The following is a 17690-nucleotide window of genomic DNA, read 5'->3' on the forward strand; positions in this document are numbered from 1 at the left end:
TGTGTGCGTCTGTGTGTGTGTGTGTGTGTGTGTGGTGTGTGTGTGTGTGTGCGTGTCACATTGTGCAAAGGCTTCAACTTAGAGTTTAATGGGAAAAAAAATCAGATTAAGCATTGTATGTCTTTTTTTCCAAATATGAATTAATGACTGCAGTGTCAGTTAAAAAGAGGCTTGCGTGAAGAAAAAAAAAAACAACTGGAGGAAAAAATACTTTGTGCCAATGAGACATTAAATTAGCTTGAGAAATATTTGAATTGGAAATGAGACAGATTGTGCAGAAGATAGGGATCTATGAAAAATTTGGCAGACAATTTCCTCTCTTCACCTCTCCCATGAAGCAGCGCGCAACTGACTTGGGGGGAATAGGGAGGGCTTGTGTGGGGTTGGGGGAGGGGGAGTCCCAGTGGGAGAGTCTCTGGGTGGTTATCATACCCCATCTAGTGGCTGCTTTGGGTTAAAGGCTGAGGGGTCGGTAACCCAGGGGGTTGTCTTCAATCTATTTATTATAAAGACAGTCAGACAGACGAGATAGATAGATAGATAGATAGATAGATAGATAGATAGATAGATAGAGATAGATAGATAGATAGATAGATAGATAGATAGATAGATAGATAGATAGATAGATAGATAGATAGATAGATAGATAGATAGATAGATAGATAGATAGATAGATAGATAGATAGATAGATAGATAGAGAGATAGAGAGATATACTGTTGACACGTTTGAAGCCAATTACTGTGAAATTAAAAGAAAACAGCCACCTAATTGGGTTCAATTTGATTATGTTCGAAGCTGTCATTAAAGAGGAGCTACAATCGTGTGTGAAATTGCAGTAGCATTTGTATTGAATTTGATTGAGGAGAGGGAGGTGTGTGGAGGTGTTGAGACTGCAGCAGCACATGGTTTTGTGTTACTGAGATACGAAGGCATAAGAATGTGTGAAAGCAATGCCCTCTGGATCCCCTCGTTTCACAAAACTATTATCCAATTGAAAACTGATCTTTACTACACTCCCATTGTGTGCCTCTCTCAAAGAATAAATGTAGCAAAATTGATCTGGGGTCTCTAAAGTGGGCCTTTGGCACACCAGTTTACAGATGGGACCATTTTATTCACTTCTGTATGCAATTTACAAACATGCAACATGGAGAGCCCTACACCAAAACCTGTGACCCAAAAGCAGGAGCTCCACCTGTCTTGTAACCTTGTTGGAGGGGGATTTTCCTGCCTACCAAGGGGGTAAAATACAACTGAGGCGACGTCAAACAATGTGTTTTAACAAGTGAACTGGTGGAGTAGGCATGTCGTGCCAAAAGAGCAACATCTGCTAATGTAGTGTGCCTCACCTCTCTGGTCTCTACCTGCAATTGTCACCACCGATACCGCAACATGAGCTGCAGAAAATCTGGTGTATGCATTCTGAATTTTACATTGTACCAGATCAAATATTTGATTAAAATGAAGATTGCCCTGTTATTGAAGAGGTGTTTTATACCTCGTTCAATGTCTCTTGGCTTGTAAAATGAGATCTGATTATGTCAAAAATGGAAGTGGCTGACAATTTGTAAAGTGTTCATCTCATCAACACATATTACCCATAAGGTGTGCATCTGGGATCAATTTTAGGTCATTAAATGTTTATTAATAAATGCACTAAGACTGGCTTGCTAGAAATCTCATATCTCATATAACATAGAAGATCAAGTTTATGACGAGTAAGAGTAAGCCTTACCATATAGTCACTTTGCTTAAGGTATTCTTTGTTTCTTCCAAAATTTCTAGCCTTAGAATTAGAAGAATATATTTGATGGACTGTACGGTTACTGCTACTAAACACAGAAAAAGATGTCATTTTAATAGTATGGTTTATAATCCTCAGACGTCACAACCTATAAACACAGTGCCCCTGTTAATCAGGCCATGAGCACCATTTCAATTACTCAATGAATGGGTGATGCAATCCATGATGCCAAAGCTCTCACTTCAGTAGATTGTCTTAATGGCCTGGAAAGCACTTGTGCAAATAAACAAGGCATAAGAGAAGAAAAATAGGAATCCCATTGACTGCACATCAACCCAGCAGGGACCCACATTTCCAATTGGTGCCTTTTCAGCTACTTTATTAATCCCACACGTCGTCGTTTCGAAGGTCCCCGAAAAGGACTTATAAATTACTTCTAATAGGCTCCAAATCAAGCACCAATTAAAACTGCATTAACCTTAATGAAACTGAAAAATTGAGACCCCAATTTACTGGAGTTGTGTTTGCACAAGCGTGGCTTTCAATAATATATGACGCAACGGGCTATGTGGGATGAGCACGCCCTCTAATGTGAACCTCGTGTGAGTGTGTGTGTGAGCGTGCGCATACGCGTGCACGGTCATTACGGGCCTTGTTCGAGGTTAACTTAGCAACACTGGGGTGTCTTTAGTGCAGCCGATGAGACCGAGCCACATAGTGCCAATCAGTGTCACAGGTGTTCATAATAGTCTTGTCTAATTGCTTCATTATTGGCATGAAAGCCGGAACCCCCCCCCCAGTCCGGCACATCTGGATTTCGGGAAGCCCTGCACGGTGAAGAAGCCTCTCTTGCGTTTTAACATGTATCTGCATGTTGCTGTGATTTCCCAGGAGCGCTGCTTTTATTTGTACGTTGATTCTAACTCAAACGCCTCTAATGGAAATTCCCAGGGCTGGAAATTGGGGGCGAGGGATTGTGGCGTTTGTGGCAATTTTCTGACTGAGAGCTCATTTGTTTTGCTGTGAATGGAAGCGGCGTATAACATGGAAAATCCCCAAAATTCAACACCTGTTTCTATTCACAAAGTACAGACAGAGGTGGCAAAAATACTCACGCTAAATACAAAGATTTTTTTTTTCTCGTAAAAGCAGAAGTGCTGATTGAATTCCTTTGCTCAGGCCCAGTCCACACAAAAAGAGTGGCTGTCTTCCGATTTTATGGTCCGAATCGAGGTCGAGGCCAACAATCTTACAAACAACAAACAAAGCTAAATAAATAAATAATCGACAAAACAACAGCTGGTAAGTTGGGTCACTCGCAAGTCAAGGTAAATGTTTAATATGTACTGATATAATAAAAGATAAAATGTTTATTATTAATTACCAGTATGTACAATAATACGGGGCCATTTTGGATAGCTTGACAAAAAAAAAGACTGAACACAAAATAATTTTCCACTGTTATTCTTTCATAATGCTCATGTTGATTGAAAAAAAAAATGTACACGCAATCAAAATGTCTCGTGAACTGACCCACAAAACAAATAACTGCAAAAATACACCTTACCAGTATGTGTTTCTTCAGATCAGGCCAACAATTTTTTTTTTATGTCAGAAGGTGGTGTTTTTTTTTTTTTTTTTTAGGATAACACAAAATATAAAAAATATTCAGCATGAATCATTCCTAGAGCCGGCAATATTCTTCTTAAATAAGGACATAGACAATATTTTAGATCTCTGATAGGTTATTGTTATTCATATTCCCACCTTCACGTTCTTCCATGTTGCTGCTGTGCCTCAAAGTAGAGAGTAAAAGTAACAGGTAAAGTACAGCTTTCTAGCTAATAGTTGTTCCTTTTTGCTTCCCACCACCAAATACAGGTGCTCGGCTTGCTCCTCTGTTAAGTGTTGCTGTGACTTGTATGGGTTGAACACCCTTGAGAATGCCCACAAGAGACTCGCTGTCTAAGTGAATCAAGCCTCGCCACAGTGAGTGACAACAACCTGGGAGAGGATACGGGGATTATTTATGATGGAAGCAACGTCACCGCAGATGACTCGTTATAATGGTTCGCACAACTTGTATGAAATGACTTTAAAAAAAATACTGACACGTCGGTCACATTAGTCACTGTGTAATGGCCATGTTATATCCACAAGCCCCGTAAAATTGGGCTGATGTCACTGATGTTAATAATAATTTCCAGGAAGTGGCGCAAGGTCTTTGCTCTGTCTATCAGATAAGATTTCAGGAGACCCTGTGAAACGGTGCAATCGACGAGTGAGGCTGGACCTCAAATCTCCAGCCACCTTTTGGCCACCCACACAGGTTTTGTATCCATGCTCACGTCAAGCCCGGGCCTGTGTGTGTGCCAATTAATTCGGAGCCATATGGATTTCAACTGTGACTTTTGGCAGCTGTTCGCCAAACCCACTGCTCAATTTGGCCCATCGGGGAATCAGTGTCACCGTTTGGGAATTTAAGAGAGATTCCTGTCTGATTTCGGTCGTCAGTCTTCATCAGGTGGATTGTTTGTTTCCCAAAGGGGAAATCACGGCCCAGTAGGGCTGTTATTTATGTCTGAAAGTAATTGCGGTGGCTTGTTGTGCCTAACAGTCATTCGAGGTTGACCAGTAAAACCGAAAATAATTTTGTTAGATGTCGATACTTTCAATCCAAAGGTTTGAAAATGCATCCCATATTCTGACGTAAAACCATTGTGTACTTTCAATGATATTTGGGCGGGGGGGGGGTAATTGTTTTCCCACCCCTGTCGGACAAAAGGGCTTGTCGTGACTTGATTCTCCCTAACAACAGGTGACTGGGTCATCAGTCCTCAAAGGGTTTGTAGAGTTGTCATGTTCTGTAAACAACAGAAACAACATGAAATTCTTTCCGTCACTTAGATGTTCCCACCTCACACGATGATTCTTTATAATTGCACACCCAGCTAAATCCGTTCAATGGCATAATTACAAATAACATCATGATGTTTTGCATTATTTTCCCAGTAATCAGTGGCGGCTCTAACGTTAAAGCGATAGCCAACATTCCCAATAACTACTAACAATGTGACTAAATTTGAAACTTTTGCCTGTCTGAAACTGACTGATGGCGGGTGTTTGAAATTCAAGTAATGAAACATTGCACGATTTTTGGTGCTTGTGTGCACTGGACTTGGCAGAAAGACAATAGCTATGGGAGGTAATTTATTTTGTCAAAGCAATTAAATGCCTACTTGATCACTTCCCTGGTAAAATGTGGTAAACAATTTAAAAGAGCACTCCATGACTAAACCTCTCCCCAGGACTGGTTAAAAAAAAAATCTCATGAGGGAGGGGGAAAAAAAAAAAGAACCAAGCACCCTTAATCTACATCGCAAACATTTGGGAATTTCAGAGGAAACAATTCCTAAACAAGCATTCTATTTATGCTTGCGTCCAATTATTAATTTTAATTCATGTAACCCCACTTACTCCCAAAGTTTAATTAATGACGCTTCTTATCAGCTATGTTTAAGAGGTAATGGACAATGCTGAATTTAGAGTGTTTACAGCGTTTGCGAAAAATCCTTCTTTACTCCTTTGTAATGGGCTGCCAGAAAACAAGAGATTAACAGTGTTTGTCATTCTTCCTGCAGCTGTGTTAAAATGCAAAGCAAGGAGGGGACAGGGAGGGCTGGAAACGGCATTAAGCGCATAACTTTGAAATGGCGACTTGAAATAGCTACCATGGTCAGAAGAACTGGCATGGCCCACCAACACCTAATCCACGCTATAATTCCTGATCTAATTAGAGAAAGGCTCAGTGTTGGGCCTGCCATAAAAGAATAAAGAACACAGACCACATGGCCACATGAAGGGAATATGGAAGCTGTAACTCTGAAAGAAATGGAAGACAAACGCATGTACAAAGCAATAAACTGAAATAATAAAGACGTACAGTATATGCAGTGATCAACAGCAGCTGCTGACAAATAGCAATATTCACTCCAGTCGGTGTTGGGAAGATTAGTTTGGAAATGTCGTGTGTTACATTTACAAGCTACCCTGTCGAAAATGTAATTGTCGTGGAACTATATCACTTACTCTATCAAAGTAATTAAACTACATTTGATTACATTTGGATGATTTTCAACCCTTGGACTCTTGGATGTTTCCTCTTCAAAAGCATAATAAAACAGCTCATCATTTTGCAATTAATCACTTAATTGTTCTTTACACAAACAATTGACGACGATCTTGATGAAATGTAAATACATCTAAAAAAAAAAGTGTTTGTTGTATTTTATTTGTACACCATGTGGAAATCATGATACCATGTTGACCTAATGACAAATGTGCCCACTTTACACAATTGATTCTCAACTGGTGGGTTGGGACTCAAAAGGGGTCAGAAAACCCTTTTGGGGGGAGTTGTGGACTTACAGAAATAATAACCAAGATATTCCTGTTCTGATTTGCAATACCATGCTCTACATCTGTTGAAGTTGACTAATTTACTGATAAACTCATTTGGACAACACTGCTTCAAATGTGAACTCTATCTGGTGATTGTTCAATAAAAAATAAATCTAAACTTAAAGTGGGACTGTCATCCCTATAAACATTCTAAAATAGATATTGTAAGGAAAAATACATATAACAGTATTCACTTCAATGTCTATACGAAAAAATATATGTGAGCGGATCGTGCGTCATCCATGCGTAAAGTTGCACAATTGAGTGTCCCTCGATATCCAAACGGTCGCCATATTAGTCGTGTCCTCTATCCTTGACGTCATTGTCACTTCCGCCGTTGAAAACGCGCAGTGCCCGCTACTATGGAAGCCGAATAATAGAGATATTCTGATTTTTCCGACGCCCCTTCTGACACTGAAGCTCTTTTCGAAAAGGACAACACCACACAACCGAGTGAAGTTAGCGGGGCAATATTACACTATTGTTTCGAGCCCTCAGGGCAATATTACACTATTGTTTTGAGCTATATTCAGATAATATCCGATCACGGCCAAACCGCATCCCGTCCGATTCACTTCCGTGGCGGAGATGAGCCATTGCGGCTCATCGCAGCTGGCCGGTGTGGGTTATGACAGAGCTGAGCAGTGCTGCTTTAGGGGGGTGTTCACAGTCGAGCCGGGGCGCTTTATACCCCGACTTCCCTTCCCTTTCCCAAGCCACTTCTTCCAACACTTCCGGAGGGATCCCGAGGAGATTCCCAAGGCAGCCGACAGACATAGTCTCTCCAGCGTGCCCTGGGTCGTCCCCGGGGTCTCTTTCCGGTGGGACATGCCTGAAACACCTCACCTGTCCGAATCAGATACCCCAGTCACCTCATCTGGCTCCTCCCAATGCGGAGGAGCAGCGGCTCAACACTGAGCCGCTCCCGGATGACCGAGCTTCTCACCCTATCTCTAAGGGATAGCCTGGACACCCTGCGGAGAAAACTCATTTCGGCCGCTTGTATCTGGGATCTTGTCTTTCAGTCACGACCCACAGCTCGTGCCCATAGGTGAGGGTAGGAACGTAGATCGACTACTAAATTGAGAGCTTCGCTCATCGACTTAGCTGCCTCTTTATCACAACAGACCGATACAAAGTCCGCATCACTGCAGACACTGCACCAATCCGTCTGTCGATCTCCCACTCCATTCTTCCCTCACTCATGAACAAGACCCCAAGATACTTGAGATCCTCCATTCTTGACTGGATCTCATTCCTGACCCGGAGAGGGCACGACTGTGGACCATGGTCTCAGATTTGGAGGTGCTGATTCTCATCCCAGCCGATTCACACTCGGTTGTTAACCACTCCAGCGAGAGTTGGAGATCATGGCTTGATAAAGCCAACAGAACAACATCATCTGTAAAGAGCAGAGATGCGATGCTGCAGCCACCAAACCGGACACACTCTACGCCTCGGCTGCGCCTAGATATTCTGTCCATAAAAGTTCTGAACAAAATCAAAGGGCAGCCTTGGCGGAGTCCAACTCTCACCGGAAACGAGTCTGACTTATTGCCAGCAATGCAGACCTAACTCTGACAACGGTCGTACAGGGACCGAACAGCTCATATCAGGGGGTTCGGTACCAAATACTCCCGAAGAACTCCCCACAGGAGTCCTCGAGGGACACGGTGGAACGCCTTCTCCAAGTCTTCAAAACACATGTAGATTTGTTGGGCGAACTCCCTTGCACCCTCGAGGATCCTGCCGAGGGTGTTGAGCTGGTCCACTGTTCTACAGCCAGGACGAAAACCACATTGCTCCTCCTGAATCTGAGATTCGACTTCCCGACAGACCCTTCTCTCCAGTACTACTGAATAGATCTAAGGAGGGAGGCTGAGGAGTGTAATCCCCCTATAGTTGGAAAGACATCCTCCGCTCACCCTTCTTAAAAAGGGGGACCACCACCCCAGTCTGCCAATCCAGAGGCACTGTCCCCGATGTTGCAGAGGCGTGCCAACCAGGACAGCCCCACAACATCCTGTGCCTTTAGGAACTCCGGGCGAATCTCAACCACCCCGAGACCCTGCCACCAAGAAGCTTTTTAACCACCTCGGTGACCTCAACCCCAGAGATGGAAGAGCACAGAGCACCAAGACTCAGCTTCCTCATGGCAAGGCGTGTTGGTGGAATTGAGAAGGTCTTTGAAGTATTCTCTCCACCAACTCACAACATCCAGCAGCACCCCGGTCCCCACTGTACACAGTGTTGACGGTGAACTGCTTCCCACTCCTGAGACTACGGACGATGGACCAGAATTTCCTCAAAGCCATCTTGAAGTCGTTCTCCATGGCCTCACCAAACTCCTCCCACGCCCGGGTTTTTGCCTCAGTGTCAGTGCCTCTTGTTACGTGTAATTAGTTACTCAGGGGTGCTGCCTACAGTATAGGAATATGTTTGATTAACGTCTGCCTTTAAGGTCAACTTAGTAAGTACTGTAGTTGTACGATAATGACGTATTTGGGTATGAGGTTGCACATTTACCTGTATTCGTCTGTCCTTTCACCGACATACACTCTTTAAATATCTGCCCATTCAATTACACATAAAGTATAATTTAAAACTCAATGAGTTCACTCAAGTTTATACAATGCACCCTTTGTATATGCACAATGTGAAAATGATAAAGACATTACTTATTTGCTCATCTGCATGCAAACATATAAACTGAGTATTCAGTCAGACTTTCCAACAAATTAATAATTGAGATTTCCTCTACATTGTATTTTTGGCATCTTTCAGCCTGTAGAGCAAAGCAGACTTCACAGAGGCTGCATTAAACCATCCATTTTCTATGCAGCTTATCCTCTTCAGGGTTGCCGAGCTAAAGCCTATCCCAGCTGGCTTCAGGCAAAAGAGAAACTTCACCCTGGACTGTTTGCCACTCAGCGATAGGGCACAAATAAAGAGGGACAACCTTCCACGCTCATATTTACACCGTCATTAATGAGAATTTAACCAAATCCGTCAACATAGTGTCATCAGTATCACTTTATAACAGTCATTCCCAAACAGTGTGCCAGGGTACATTAGTGTGCCCTGAGCGCTCTTCAGGTGTGCAGGACCGTTCAGGAAGTTATCCAATTTTATGTAATTGCTAAAAAAAAAACATTTATTTCCAAGAAATAATGTATCTTTATTCATCTATTTATGCCAGTGGGGCACAATGACAGACAGAATAAAAAATCCTCTTCTATTAGATGGCAGGGAGTACATACACTAATTAATCGATCAAATTTTGGTGACATTTACTTTTGTTGGTGTGCCGTGGGATTTTTCAATTGTAAAATATGTGCCTTGGCTATATAAAGGTTGGAAATCACTGTTTTATAACACTTGAATTAACACCTTCAATTTGCTCTTTGATTTGGGTAAAATGGAGTCATTATTAAGGCAAACAAAAGAATATCAAAGCAGTGTTAAAGTGCTGGAAACATGGCTACAATAGGAAACGCAGTCAAACCTGTATTTAGTAAAGTGACAACATGCAGCATGAATTCAAATATTCACACACTTCCCAAAATCAATTGGTGAGATAAGAGAACTCGTTTTTTTTTTGTTTTGTTTGTTTTCTTAGGTGAAAGTAAAACAGACACCCCACCAAAACCCGGCACTCCAGATACAGAAGAGCCTCAAACTATGTTAACCGAGCTAACCGAGGATTAAGCTGTTAAAAAGCCAGTGGATAGACACGTCTCCTCGGCCTGGAAAACCACACGATTGCGTAAAACACAAGTGTGAAGCGCTCTAATACAATCTGTAGACTGAGTTACATTCATGGGGATGTCAGTAAACTCCCATGTGATGCATCTTTGTGGGTTAAGAAATGAAATACACTGATTTAGAAGTAAGATAGATGCGCTTACCAAGGTCAAGGAGGCTCCCCAGCGTAATTACAAGCCTACCAAACACAAAGGGCATTGTTATTGGACAAGTATAAAGCTGCACATTACCAGTGCAACACAGCTGTGTCTATCAGCCTGCACTAGCTGGGGAAGACAAAGGGCGGGCATCAATTTAGCCTACTTATCTAAAGTCTCTAATTACTTGGTTTATTTGATAAACAGAACAAGGCGAATCCTTAAATGATTCTGCAAGATCCAAAGGGGATTAATTCTGTACTCCTTGGAAAAACAAGTCACTGGTAGAATCCTGATTTTCACTCTTTAATCAGGCATTAATTAGGAGCAATAGGGGGACCAGTTAGACTTGGCATTTGGTGTGATTGCTGGAGGAATAAAGGGCATGTATTAGTCTCTCCAGAGGAGGAAGTGAGCACACCAGGCTAAAACAAATATGACACAATCAGAATAGGAGCAAATGCGAGCTGAGAAAATGGGAACATGAGATTTTTAAGTCCGTAGCATACAAAGCATCTTTTCTCTGGACCAGGCTGCCTCTCCATGCTTGGTCAGAAACTCTGGCTCATATATTTACCTCAAAACTCTCCTCTGCCTTCCTAGTAAGTTCTATTCAGAGCTTTTGGAGAGTTCCTTTTGGAAGTAAAATCTCAGATTCAGGAGGAGTGCTGTGGTTTCTGTGGACTAGCGCTACAACCTTAGTAGGATCCTGGAGGGTGCATTGGAGCTCACCGAACCTATGTGGACTTGGAAAAGGTTTTCGACCGTGTCCTTTGGGGGATGCCTGTGGTGTGTGCTCCCAGAGTATGTTTTCACAGAGGTGGAAAGCAATTCACTACTTGTACTTTACTATGGTACTTCAGTAGATTTTTCAGACATCTGTATTTTACTCAAGTATTGATTTTTCTGGGGAATACGGCCCTAAGGAGGGCACAAGCCAGTGCCAACAGTAGGCTGGTCTCAAGCCCAAATAAATGCAGAGGGTTGCGTCAGGAAAGCCATCCATCTTGAAATTTTGCCAAACAACTATGAGCGTTCATCCAAAGTATTCTATACCGGTATAGTCGTGGCCCAGGTTAACAACATACTTTGGTCCATCAGTTTATGTGGCCTCCCGCTTCGTGACTAAGTTGCTATGCTTTCCAAAAGTTTTCGTGGGACCCTTCAGAATAGTGTTCATCGCTTGAAATATCGGACACTTCATTGTCGTTCTTACAATGTATTCCAATGCTCGCCATTGTTGTCACTGGTTCTGATGTCACGTTCCTACTTGGCTGTTTCCGCTTCGTTCCCGTCTTTTTCCGGCGAATCCAGCAATGTGCGATAATTTTTTGCCGATAATCGAAAAATACAAATGTTTAATATTTCCAACATTTGTTTGTCACCGCCAAAACATAACCATCAAAAAGTAACAAACTGAAAATAGCCATACATTGCTCTTTTTGGACTAGTTTTAGCGATAGACTTTTTCTTCATGTGTGGGATCTAAAAATTTGTTAACATGTTAAATATGAACAAAAATACTAGAAAGTACCTCAAACGTAATGGTTATTATTCAGAAATATGAAAATGTCTGTCACGATCGAGGCTAGTGAGGGCAAGGAAGGCAATGAATGGCATGGAGGACCCAACGGGAGGAAAGTCGGGACACAAGGCAGGAATCCAGGAATCTCAAAAACAAATTTATAAGACAATTACACAATGTAAGAAAATGCTCAAAGGAAAAAAGTACAAGCTCAATAAACCGAAACTGACGGACAGCCATGACTTCAACAAAGACAAAGAGGCAACAAAGGAGTGGACCAACCAGGACTGAAAGAAACCAGGGAGTTAAATTCACAGAAATTGATGACACAAAGAGAAACACTTGCACAAGACACGAGTAGCTGGAGGGAGCTGACTGGTCAACACAAGGGAGGAAGGTAAACGTGAACAGGTGGACACAACTAACAAAACGAGCACACAAGACATGGAACACAGGAAACAAAACCAACCCAACCGGAGAGCATGACAATGTCAACAAGAACACAGTAGAAGTAACGCAGATATACAGTTTGGACCTCCATTTCGTCAAGTCACCATTAACAATCAGCTCCTCTCAATCTTCTGAATTCTCAATAATAAACAAATCGATTTATCAGGTATTTAGCCATCCTATGTCCTGTAATTATTGACAAATTTATCTTTCAAATGAGCGGCACAAGTGGTGAGCATATCTACCTCACAGTTCTGAGGATGCGGGTTCAAATCCAGCCTGACCTGTGTGGAGTTTGCATGTTCTCCCCATCTCTGTGTGGGTTTTCTCCAGGTATTCCGATTTCCTCCCACATCATTCAAAGAAACACGCATTTCATTAACTAAAGATTCTAAGCTGCCTGTAAGTGAATGTGCGTCCAATTGGATGTTTGTCTACGTGCTCTGTGATTGGCGAGTGACCATTTAAGGGTGTACTCTACCTCTTGCCCAGAGTCATCTGAGATAGGCCCCAGCATGCCTGATACCCTAGTGAGGATAATCTGTACAGAAAATGACTTTGTGTAAGCATAGTGCTAGTCATTCAGCCATTATCTGAGCCGCTTATCCTCACAAGGCTTATGGGAGTGTGAGAGTCAATCCCAACTATCATCAGCCAGGAGGCAGGGGGGTACATCTTAAACTGGTTGCTGACCAATCCTAAGGCACATAGAAACAAACATCCAGTCTCACTCACAATCACACCGAGGGGCAATTTAGAGTCTCCAATTAATGCATGTTTTGGGGATGTGGGAGGAAACTAGAATGCTCAAAGAAAAGCCTCGCAGGCACAGGGAGATCATGCAAAGTGCACACAGGTCAGGCCGGGATTTGAACCCCAATCCTCAGAACTGAGGCAGACACCGTGCGGCCTGCATTGTGTTATTTTTTTTTAATAATTTCTGAAAATACAATGTTTTAAAACTAAACATCAACAACTACAACGAATCACCAATGATATGATATTCATAATTTGTCAATACACACTCTGCCCTCAGGGCTCCCAAAACGACGAATAAAGTGGCCCATGAAATGTGTTTTGCAACCATTAAGCGCTCAGTCTGTTGTCTTATTTTGCGAGCTTGAATAAAGAGGTAGCGTCTCGAGCAATCTTAGCCTTGTTTGTTTTAGGTAATTGCTACTTGTCCTTGCATCCTGCTGGCCCGCATGATGCATGAAAATTACCATTCGCCTACTTCAATCAAAGCTGGAAGCCGAAAAGGGAGGACAGTGGGACCAGAGGAGAACAGATGGGTTAAGATGGAGGGGAGTGAGAGAGGAACTCTGAGGCACAGAGCTCCCTCCCTGCATGACAAGAAAGAGCACTGTCTCTGATTAATTAAGCAAAGTTGGTAATCAGTTTAATAAGGCTGAAGTTGATGGTGAGAGGTCCCCTTTGGTTGAAACATGCCAAGCTTAGCACTGTGTTCAGAGCCACACTTTCCTCAGCCAAGTAAACACGCGGTCTCTATTTACATAAATAGTTGCTTTTTAGTGTGTGTGTGTGTGTGTGTGTGTGTGTGTGTGTGGTGGTGGTGGTTGTGGTGGGGTGGGGTAGGGTAGGGTGGGGTGGGGTACTCTTTCTCCTTCCGAACTTTATAAATGCCCAACATCAGCACTTTAGGCAGCCCCAAGAATGGAACAAGGAATACAGGGAATTGCAGACAAATTCATGAATTTTTCACCATATGAGAGCTAATTAAATTGAGGCCTTTTTGAAATGAATATAGTGCGAGGTACTCAGTAGACCTACACACACAAAGAGGCTATAATTCTGTGATTGAATTCCAGCGTGATAGTGTTCAGCTTTTTATATAGTGAGCTAAGCAGATGGTCAGAGTGCTTTTCATTCTTTTCTTTCTTAATGGCAGATCTCATTATGCTAGTTATCACTGTATAGAGAATAAGACGCAGACGAAGGGCTAAAAAGCCGCACAGTATCTGTCAGCTCGTGAGTATGATACATTGTGTTGGGTCAAAACATGGTAAAAAAAAAAACTCTTTTCTGAGATTCAGGGGTATGAACCTTCCTGTGTCAAGTTTGTATATTCTTTTGTCAGAGTACTCTGGTTTCCTCCAATAACGCCAAAACATATGTGTTGAATTAATCAGACTTGGAACCGTCCATATGTGCGAATGTAAGTTTCAATGGCCATTTGGCCACGTGTCCTATGATTGGCTGCCGAACAGTCCAGGCTTATTCTGTCTCTTGGCTAAATTCGGTAGGGATGGGTTCACCTGGAACCCTAATGAGGACAACCGGTACCAAAAAGAGGTGGATGGATGATTGGTTTGTGTTTTGGTTTAATCAGTAACAGAAATTAGCAGAATGATATCGCTGATTTCCATAAAACGTCGAAGATATGTGGAAAAGGTGTATAGCAAGAACACATGAAATACTTCTGATTGAGAAATATATTCACTCGGTTTGCTTTCAGTGGTACCGTCTGAGTCCTCTTTCAGTCCATTTTGTTCAGTTATACACTACCACGAATTACTTTACAGCCAGCATAACAAGTAAACTATAATGGCTTGTAAAGTAGATTTTACCACTGACAAATATTTAAGGTTAGGTGTGGACAACAGGTAGTGACAAATAATGATGACCACACCTGTAGAAAATAATTTGGTACTGAAGACACTATGAGGAGACCATAGAACAGGTCATTAGTCACACAAACAGTTGTGTAAAAGTACTGTTTTTGTACCTTATGCTAAATATGGAACATTGTGCTTTACCTAATATATTTTTTGTTAGTTATAGAACTAACAAAACTAATCACTGTTCTGTTTTTTTTTTTTTTTTTAAACAGGAAAAGGAAACCAAAATTCCTGATCATTTAAAGCCTAGTCACGACAGTATTCTATTCATTCATCTTCCATTCTGCTTTTCTGCCATTCTGGGTTCGTAGGCATGCTGGAGCCTATCTGAGCTATCTTCGGGCGAGATGCGGGGTATGCCTGGTCGTCAGCCAACCACAGGGCACATAGAAACAACCATTCGCGCTCACATTCTTATCTATGGATAATTTATAGAGTCTTCATTTAACCTACCATGCTTGTTTTTTGGGATGTGGGAGGAAACCGGAGGACCCGGAAGAAAACTCCAAATTCTGCACGGGCAGGGCCTGGATTTAACCCCACTCCGCAGAACCGTGAGGCAGATGCGCTAACCAATCATCTACCATACCGCCTATTACAATCCAAATGACCATAAACTATTTCAAGATCCTATTATTAAATTGCTTGTGCATTACTTGAACTGTTTTCTTCTGACTATGCAACTTAAACGAAACTCTGACCAAGCTGACTTAGAGTGGTGTTGAAAAGTCATGTCTGAGCAGTTTCTGTCTGAAGCAAACTCTGAGGACTGAGTCTGAGATAAGAGAGCGCCACATAACCCGTCGCTTTAATGACAGTCTACTGTCACAAGGCTACGACAGTGAAGTGGTGGTGATAGAACACAGACATAATTTAAGCAGTGCTAAGTGGTCTATTGTCATTCAAATGATGAATTATACTTGGCAGAGGTTTTAGCATCACATTTACAAAGCGCTGCTATTGTTTGTGTCGACACGACGTTCTAAATCTGAAAGAAGGGAATTACTTGGAAGAGTTTGCAGTTCCTTTGGGTGTGGACACAAATTAGTTCCTCGCTCAACTGGCCTGAGAGTCAGAAGCGCTTCGACCAAAGCAGCACAAGAGCTTACAAAGGACCACAGTGCCACTGTTGTCATGTCCGTTAAGAATTCACAGTATCAAAACAGAGATAACGAGTTTCTTCCACCTTTTAATTAAGGCGCCACCGTATAATTGCCCGCTAAACAGTAAGCAAGTGTTCTTCATTTTGGCACTCAGCAAACACATTACCACATGAGCCAGTCTTTCCAGGAATAGATCAAGGAAATGTTGCACACGTCAATAATCTCGTTCTCAATTATACACAAATACATCACGTGTAGCCACATTTGCAAAGATGCATAGAATAGTAATAATGATAGTGGATGTACTGTATATTCTGAACTAACCGGACAATAAATAAAAAATGTTCTCTTGATTATTTTTATTTTATAGAAAATTGTAAATCCAAATGCTGCCATTTTCTGAATTCACGCATGTTGACACTCTCCTTCAGCACTGCCAATTTGGCCACACCTCTGTGAAGATGGCACATTTTGCGTCTTTTGATGATGAGCCTGATAATAGCGGTACTTTTCTGATGAAGTGTATATTTACTGTGTCAAGCAGCAGAGACGCATCACTCCCATAAGTCAAAATATGCTTTTTGGAGTTGTCACGAGCTGTTTATATAATTGGAAATTGGAGCCAATCACATAATTTTAAAATGATAGAATTGGGTAGGAAAAAAAAGAGCAGATTCATTTACTTTCTTTAGAGATGAAAGTGGACTTCCATGAAAATTCCTGAAAATACAAATGCGAGTACTAGAGGGGTCCGGGGTCATGTCGCCCCGGGAAATGTTTGAAAAAATGGATGGCTGTGGTGCATTCTGGCGATGTCTGGGAACAAAATTCAGACAAAAATTGAAAGTAAAATTTCCAAGTCCTGACCAAAAAAAAAAAAAAATTGGGCAGAAGTTCCCAAAGGGCCAAGCCCAGATTTTTTTGCCACCCATCTCCTATCACTGGATAGCACAAAATCACATTTGTCATTCAAATATGCTTAAAATATGCCAGTTTATCTCAAGACAAATGAATTAAGTGAAAAGAAAAAAATTCAGTGAAAAGACATCTAAAATTGTCCTTTTCCCCACATTATACATATTATAGTATAGATATAGAATATACATGAAAATATGTCCTAGAATTTCTACACCGTACAGCAAAACATGTTAAGAAGTTGATCTGTAGTAACTACTATTAACGTTTAAGTCTCAAACTTATGTCGCGTTGTACTGATACACTCGACCACATTGCTCACTATCTCAGATATAGATCTAGTAATACTAATAGTGTAATCAGTTGCCTTAAATATATATACACACACACACACACAGTCACTCACATTTGAAAAATGTACACAGTATAACATAAATGTAAATTAAAAAGAAAATAAACAAATACATAACTAAAATCGAAAATTAAAATTTAAAACCCAGAAATGATCATTTCCAATTTCAACTGACATTAGTAGAACATGATATAAAACAGTATTTAAAATTTGTCATCTGACAAACTTTATCTGAAGAAAAGTTAAATGCAATGGCCTGTCAAGGAATAAACACGAACGGTCTGTACTCGCAATGTTTTGAAGATGCTGAAAGTTTACTTCAACATGATCGGTGTTAGTGGCAACAAGCTGGCGATACATTTGAACAAACATTCCTGTTGGCAATCGTGACGTATTGTTTGGGGGGGGGGGGCACGCACCACGGGACTGCCATAAATAGGAGGCCGGCTTGCTAGAACGCGCCTTTATGTGCATGCGCTCGACGTATTGGCCACACCTGAATCAAGCGACGAGGTGGATGATAGTCTAATGTTTTTTTTGTTTTGTTTTGTTTTTTTTTTTACGCCATCCCACTGCCTCGCGTTGGACGCAATGAGC

The sequence above is a fragment of the Syngnathoides biaculeatus genome, chromosome 12 (genome assembly GCF_019802595.1).
Source record: "Syngnathoides biaculeatus isolate LvHL_M chromosome 12, ASM1980259v1, whole genome shotgun sequence".
NCBI classification, from domain to species: domain Eukaryota; kingdom Metazoa; phylum Chordata; class Actinopteri; order Syngnathiformes; family Syngnathidae; genus Syngnathoides; species Syngnathoides biaculeatus.